Source organism: Etheostoma spectabile, chromosome 5 (genome assembly GCF_008692095.1).
Source record: "Etheostoma spectabile isolate EspeVRDwgs_2016 chromosome 5, UIUC_Espe_1.0, whole genome shotgun sequence".
In the NCBI taxonomy this organism is placed as follows: domain Eukaryota; kingdom Metazoa; phylum Chordata; class Actinopteri; order Perciformes; family Percidae; genus Etheostoma; species Etheostoma spectabile.
The window spans coordinates 19,078,871-19,087,230 of NC_045737.1; the positions used below are offsets into that span (position 1 = coordinate 19,078,871).

The 8,360-nt window shown below is 40.3% G+C and overlaps 1 long non-coding RNA gene across 1 annotated transcript; it reads right to left on the minus strand.

Moving 5' to 3' along the window:
• Positions 1 to 477: 477 nt before the first annotated feature.
• On the minus strand, positions 478 to 8,344 carry LOC116689008 (uncharacterized). The gene is made up of 3 exons (XR_004331908.1): positions 8,335 to 8,344; positions 3,431 to 3,433; positions 478 to 540 (listed from the first exon to the last, which is right to left on the minus strand). It is a non-coding gene; the product is annotated as an uncharacterized LOC116689008 (long non-coding RNA).
• Between the last annotated feature and the right edge of the window lie 16 nt (positions 8,345 to 8,360).

The following is an 8,360-nucleotide window of genomic DNA, read 5'->3' on the forward strand; positions in this document are numbered from 1 at the left end:
TCAATAAACTATTAGCTAGCTAATTAACTTCACCTGGCTTCCCTCCTCCGAATGCCTCGACTGTGAAATCTTTGACTGACGGTGACCAGTCATTACCGGGGCGCTGTTTCACTATTTGAGGAAACATAATGAAACGAAATATTAATCTAGACCATTAAATATATACGGTCTATGATTAAAATCTAATTTTTTTACCAAATGACAGTGACCCCACCCCATAACACTTTGTGTCGTGCAGAAACTCTTTGTTGATCTTGGTTTCAATGAAGTGAATGGATTTCCGCCAGTTGTATGCTTAGCTACTGCTATAAGTGCGTTTTATTTTCAATCTTATTTTCTATTAATTATGGCATTGTCCCCCGTTTTTATGTTTATTTTATATCGCTTATGGCAGGCAAAATCATAACAAGCCCGTCCAGCTAGCGTTAGCTAGCGCTACAACGTTTGACGTTTTGATTCATTACATATTTTGGCTTAATTTACTCATCATAACCTGTAGTAGTCCACAATCATATGTGTATTGTTTTGATTACAATGTGCCTATTTGTGTCTATTTCTCTCTGTTAATCACCGGCGTCTGTAGGGCACAACCGAGGTCCCCAATGTTTGTGTGTGTGTTTGTGTGTGTGTGTTTGGTGTGTGTGTATGTGTGTTGTGTGTGGTGTATGACAATCAAAAACTGTAATGTGTACACCGACCTGGTACAGAGACACATGTAGAAAGTTAGGGTTTTGACTCATAGACCGTAACGGTCAATGGTTGTGACTGCGTTCCAGGGCCCTTTCACGGGTAGAAGGTTGTGAAACACGAGTTACTGGTTGCCTGGAGCGCACGATCACACCGTTGCTGTTCTAGTAACCAACTGGCTCAGTGAAATACACCTTCATCCACTACTTGCCAGTTTGTCAGGTTTTTGACCGTGGTTAACTTACTGTTTCTCTGGCTTGTCCTAGTCCGCCACCCGTGTTCAAAAACATTGCCTGCCTGCTCTGAGCTGTTATCTGGAATATGCTGCACTCCAGCCTAAACTAGTATTTGGGAACCTCTCAGTTACGGTTCATCTCCCTAATGTCTGCTTCTAGATCCATTTATAGAACCGTAACAGACAGTATCATGATTATTTAGACATGACTGGCATGACTCTATCATGTCTTGGTAGACAGCCAGTCTAAAAAAAAATAGTTTCCCCTTTCGGGATTATTTGCCTACCCACAACCCACCACTGTGATGATATGTGCCCATATCTAAGGAAAATTGTCCTTCCCACCACTCCTCCTTTTCATACAACAGCTTTTTTTTAACCACTTTTTGAGAAAGTCCAGTTAGGCCACAGGGTGATGGTGGCACTTAAGATCAAATGTAACTTTACGTTGAGACTAATTTTTATACATATCTGTGGTAATCCTTGGGCTACAAAGCATTATCTTAATTAACTTTTGGTGTAAATTCTCTCCCTCATCAGACTCCCGTTTGGGCCCCTGCGGCAGCTCACAAAAACCCAGCGATTAGAGCAGCAGACAAAATTACAAGGGATCTCAAAGGATCAGTGGTTCTCAGAGGTATTACTTCATTTGTAAAATGTGACCATCCAACCTATGTCCGCTTAGGAGCCAAAAAACTGAGAGAATATCGTATCTGTTGGTGAACATTTAAGCCAATAGATGTTAACTCTAATTAGCAAATCATTTTCCCATCATGCAGTAGTTGATGCACGCAAAAGTAATTGGATTGCCCAGTTTGCCTTGATGCCTTGACATCATTATAATTGGATACAATTCATTACCAGCAGCATTGTTCGAAGTGGTCAGCGCTGATTGGTTCTAGTCAGGCCTACTTATCTCAAACAGACCAAAGATGCCACCAGACTTTAATTAGTTCCTAATTAAAGAGCACAAATTAGTGAAATTAGTTGCTGTGGTCTTGTAGCCATCGACGATGCAGTTGCCTATTCACGAGAAACACATTTGAAAAAAACACACCTTGAGAAACACATTTTTGAAAATGACAGCTCTTCTGATAAATCTGTGACAATGTTCAGACAGTGTCATTTTAGAAGCTCCTCAATTCCAGCTACATGTACCGTTAGAAAAAATTATGTTACATACTTTTTCTCTTGATCAGTATTAAAACTGTATTACAACAAGACAGAACACTGTTACTGCGGTCGCCATCTGGTATCTGGGAGCCACTGTCTTGTCCTAGTCTGGAGCACGGTGTGACGGGGAGAAGAACAGCGCCCCCTGGACTGAGATAAACTGACAACATGCTCGTTATTACGACTATAGAGATTTGTCTCATTCTACGTTGCATTACGAGAGTGTTGTAGAAGGCTTTTTCAGAGTCATTTTCTGTACTGATGCTGTGAGTACTGTAAACTGATTCAACTTGGAGAACCCTAACTTTAATATAAATTCAGGGGTTCCTGTCTATTCTTGAAGGAAATTTTTTCTAACATGTACTTACTACCTTCTGTGACACGAATAGAGCTTGTAACACGTGAGTATAGAGTCACAAATACAAGATTATCGATTATCATGGCAGGAAGCTAAAGAGCTTGTTTACACACATGGAATAAACATCAAGAGTATTTAAAGATAGGAGCAGGCTGTTTTGGTTATGGGTCTTTATTGGCTTCCATGAACCATGTTAAACATGACATAGCAAAAAGAAAGAACAAAAAAATAAAAAACAACGTTGGGGCTGTGTCCACTGGCATCTCTTCTACCCATAGCCATTCAACTGTTGCCATGTGTACCTTCCTGTAACTAACAATGTACCCATTTCTTTGAGAATATGTATTTTTGCTTTTAGTGGTTGGTTTTCTTTTCAGCACAAAGAGCCACTGAGAGTTCCTATTTTTTACTGCTTGATTTGCTGGCTGAACGACTGCTACATCATGTATGCTTTGGCTTCATCCAATTGTTTCGAAAAATGCCAGCCTACATTGGTCTGGACACAAGTGTGGTTGAGAGATGCTGTTACATATGCAAAACTAATATGGTGTTAAGGTAGTATATTTATTTCACCTCAAATGTTATTGCAAGATTGGCGTCTGCAGTTGCTAATAATGTAAATCACAGGAAAAGGCAGCCACCATTTGTGCGATCCTCTGTAAACACTAGCCCACAAGTGTGTATAAAGGCTGAGTGACAACATTAGAACAACTGAATCACCAGTTCAAAGCCTCAAGATGCTCTCAAAACCTCTCTCATCGACTTAGTTCAGATGAAACTGTTTGCAATAGAAAAAAAGTTTTTGGATGATTGCAATGGTCATGTGGTCCATCATTTAATATTGAAAAAGTCAACCTTGTTTTTGCTTTTAGGTTAAATTGTGCCATTATCGACAGGATTAACAGGCTTAAGACAGGAAAGGGAGAGACATGCAGCAAAGGGCCGGGGCTCGGATTCAAACCAACGGTCGCTGCCACGGACTCAGCCCACATGGGGCGCACACTCTACTTGGTGACCTAGAAGTTGTTTGCCCCCCCCAAGTCAACGTTAGTATGAACTGAACACTTGTCCTTACCTTGTCCAAACCCTTTCTTACTTGGCCCTACATGACCATTACATTTCTACCTGCATGGGCTAAAAAATTGCTATTACAAATTGGTTACATATGAACATTATTCTGTAGGAGATGGATCCATTTCCTGTATGCCAGCGAAACAGCCTGTCAACCAGAGAAAAGTAAAAATAAACTAATGCTCTTGTTTCTGCACTTGATGATTCTTTGTGAATGTTTTGTAAAACCGAATTATCGTGAGTCTCTCTGTTGCAACAAACTACCCTGCTGTTTCTGACAGCTGGAAAAGATGGCAAAGAAGTATCTGGGGAACTGTACTAAAGTTCAGCAGTAGTTCAGTAAGCTGCAGTAAATGTGTGTCCTTCCACATTGGCTACACACAGAAGATTTGTCTTTCTCTGGCATCAATAAAACTGAAATGCCTTAAATACTCAAAATAATCTTGTATTTTTTTTCAATTGACACCCATACGTTTTAAAATTGTACAACTGTAGAATTGGTGTCACAGGCGGTAAAATATGTTTCACCTCACAGTTCTAGTCAAGAGTCAAAGGTTTTTCATCGAAAGCATTGCTACACTTCTACATTCAGCGACTATCAAATGTGTACCGAACTGATCCTTTCAATCACAGCAGTCCGTGTCAGTAAGTGATGATACCGTAACGTATGTGAGTCCTGACTACGTATAAGTCGCCATCATCTCAATATCTATGCTTTGGTGGAGGCTGTGCAGCCCTTTAGTCCCCATTTGGAGTCAGCTCAGGTCACTTATCTGTGTATTCATGCTCTCTGTCCTTTGAATCCTGTATTAATTCTGTGTCAGACCTGAAAAATTGACCATGTGTTTTTATATGCATTTTTACATGTATCTTGTTAAAAAATGATTTAAACAGAAATGTTTATATCGTGGTAGTCCAGATTTAGGTTTTGTTTTCTTTTTGACTGGCCCAACATCTTAACAATTGCTTTGGCTTTCTTTCTGAAATGGTGTCTTGGACTATCTTGGACTCATCAACCTCAACACTTTTGAGTGTGATCACTACCTCCATTTTTACATCTCATTAGGAGTAAAGGATTCCTACCCTGTACATGACAATAATTCATTCAATACTTTAAACAAAGACAGAACACTTTTAAAAGAAACCAATAAGATCACGTTCACATTGTGGTGATAGATAGTATTGTGTACCATATTTGCACTGTAAAATGTACAAAATATCACCGGTTGTTGGCTAGTGACCTGCAGTCTTATTCACAAGCACTTTGAAGCATGTTTTTTATCACAACAATACATGTACTCCGAAACAGTGACACATTTAAAATAAATATTGCAATCTTAACAATCTTACATTTCCTTTTTTTATTGTCGTTCGTCACGACTCGTCACCTGAGCTTAATGAAGGTGAGGCTACCTCTGCCTGTTCAGTCTCCCTTCCTTCACTGTGTTCTCTATGTGCTATTCCCCACAGGTCTGTTTCTTTTCGATCTTTAACCCTTGGCTTTCTTTCTGTCCTCACCCTCTCAAATGTTATTTAATAAATAGATCTCTAAGAAAAAATAATAACATATATTTCTAAATCTTAATACATCTTTGAAACAAAGCTACCAATTATAGCCTTCCAAATGAGAAAAAAAAATGTAACTAAAAAACATAAAAACATTCTATTTATCAAATACACACAGGACACAAAGGAAAATATGCTAACTATGTTCAGCAAAACAAACATGTTTCATGACCCGTACATTCGAGTGTCACTCCATTTTATTTGTATTGTGTTTCATTCAATGATCCTGTGTAAGTTCATGTATAACCTGCAGGTACTCTGGTCCGTCTTGTTGCCTACTATGTTTTCTTTTTAAATAACCTCATTAGAAGTGTTCAGGCTTTGCAAGCCAGAGCCACCTTGTAGCCTATCCTTTTTATATAAGTCACCTCAGTGTCCCCCTTTTAGTTACAGACGTATTTCACTGTGTTCTTCGTTCCACAAAGTTCCTACTGCTGTCCATCCCAGACAAAGAAGGGGCCAGGGGTTATGCGATTGGTTTTGAATACAGGGAGAATGCCGCTTCGCCATTGAGGGTTTCACGAACAGGAAATAAGCCTCGTCATGTGGCTAATGTCCTTTCCTGTCTGTATTGTGCAAGTTTAAAGTGCCTCTGTATGGATCCAAGGAGAAACAGTCTTTGTGTGTATACTTTTTTCAACTCTTGACATTCTGTTTTTAAGACAGCGCAAGATCTCCCAAAGTCAGCTCCACTGTTGCCTGAATTCATAGTTGAGTTCTTGGAATATATATATAATATATATATATATAATATATATATAATATATCTATATATATTATATTTTTACATTTCACTTATGGCAATGCCAAAAGCAAGGGTCAAGTGAAAAACAAAAACAAAACAGATTGTATCTTTGATGTACCTACCTATTCTTCAGTAAACTAATCATTATATAACCATTCAGTAGACTTGCGTGGTAATATTAAAACTAGATCTATCAATAATCAATCACAGCCACAGCCATAAGTAAATACCCACCATATGAGTAAAAAATACTTCAAAATGATGTTCTTGCCATCCTTGTTTAAATGGTAGTGATAATGTTTATTCAAACTACCCTGAATTACTGTAAACGCAATGGTTTACTGGTATTCTGAAATAAACATTATTACCAAGGGTGACTTCAATATGGATTTTTACAGTAATATCTTTACAATAATAATAAAAACAAACTCATAATGTTAGTGTTTGCTACATTGATTTCATGTGTGAGCTAGTTGTTACAGTATGCTTCCATCGCCTCAGGGGAGCTAAATGTAAGCATCCTCTACACTGTCTGGTCCTTACTTCTAAACTCTTCGCTACACGTTATATCCCTTCGCTGTTCTTATATTCCTCCTGTTCTCTCTCCTCTCTCATCCATTGCAAAGGCATTCAGGTGAATTGTACTCATTGTCCATCGTTCCTATTCCTGCACTCATCTCAGCCCCTCCATTTCTCAGTCTCTTTCCCATTAGTCACAGATTGTCTTGTAGCCTCTCCATGTAGGTTCTGATTTCAGACTGACCCAGGTCCTTATCCTGCACACCCACTTGATGTCATCCTCGTTCCATTGGTCACCAGACTGAAGATTTGGTGTATGGTCCCCCCCCACCCAAATTACATTGGGTACAACAGTGGCAAAAGACGTGAACGGACCCTCTTACGTTTGCGGCTGCACTGCGCTGCAGCTGCTGTGGATCCGGGGGAATTATTCAGATGCCCGCTTGGCCAGTGCATTTTTGCCACTAGAGTGATTGCTGAAAGGCACTGAGCGGTTTCGGAAACCGATCTGGGCAAAGTTTTTCCATGGGTGATACCCCGGGTCCACCTGTGCACCCACCCTTACTAATGGTGCCCATGCCTGGCTCACGCCCATCACCAGGTGTTACCAGCCCCGTTCACAGTACTTGTTCTCCTCGTATCCTCCTTCATTCCCGGTCATGATGTGGTGCACTCATCGGGCAGCCTGCCCTGGCATTGGTCAAGTGGTCCGCTAAAAGTCGGCCTCGTTGCCAGCCACCCGTCATGGGCGTGGGTTCATGTTGCCTCTCTGCTTCCAGCACGGAACCTGCTTGTGACGTATCTGTAGATGAAGACGATGGTTAGTCTATGACTCAAGTACTATTTTAAAAAAAAGGCGGTGCTGATTTATTATATGAAAAATGGCCACCCTTTATATAGACAGTAGAAACACACGTGGTAAAAGACGCTGGGTGAACCAAATTTTGCAATAAACACATTGTCTGTCAAGGCTTTATGTCCTGGCCTTTCCAGTTCATAGGGTGGTCCACACGAAGTTCTCAACTGTGGTGTTAATAGATAGAAGCCTTAGGATTTAACCTACCCACACATGTTTATTGCGGATTTTCCTTATATTATTTCCTTTATATTTCAAATAAACATATTGAGTCCTCAATTATCATAATGTATTTACCTGAAGCAAAGCTGACACCAATTGATAAGGAAGACCAGTATGCCAACAGAAAAGAATACACCCAAAAGGGCATACATTCCAATCTCTAGGTCGACAGTCCTCTGGTGGTCTAGTCGCTCACTATCCCCAGTGCCGGTACCTCCACTTGTGCGGGTAGTTACTGTAGTCCCCTGCTGGCTGGGGCCTCCGCCCCGGCTGCTGCTGCTGCCTCCACTGGCAGCTTTACCACCTGAAGCACGTGGTTACTGTGCTCTTGGTCGTTGTGCTACCCTGATTAATGGAAAAAACCATAGGTATTTAAACAAATATGAACAACTGGTTGAGTTAGTTTACGATCTTTTCATTATTGCTCATTTTTTAATGGTGTTTTGTTATTGGTGTTTTTTTAAAGACAAATGTGGGTAATAGTTCTCCATCGTAGGAAAGGGACTAATTTTGATTTAAAGTGATATTATAACCCTGAAATCGGGTTCTCGCAGAGCATAATTTGAATTGCTCAGCGAGTACTCGGCATCTAGTAATGCTCCTCTTACCCTTGTAGCCGAGCTGCACCAATCACATCGTGTGTCTGATATAGGTTGGGCCAGAGGCGAACTAAACAATGCTGACAGTTTAATCTACCATTCTCCACGTTACTAAGCGTATGGCTCTGGATACGTCAGCCCGTTGTGGTTGTGATGGTCGTATGTATTCCAATATTGTGGAGGAAATTTTCAAATGCACGCTTGGTGCTTGGTGACTTCATTACTCAATGCCAGACCCTTAATCTTTCGGATTTGGGGTCTGGATTTCCAGGCTAGGTAATATGTCCATTGACTAAAAATCACTGTACTTTACTCAAATATAGTAGAGA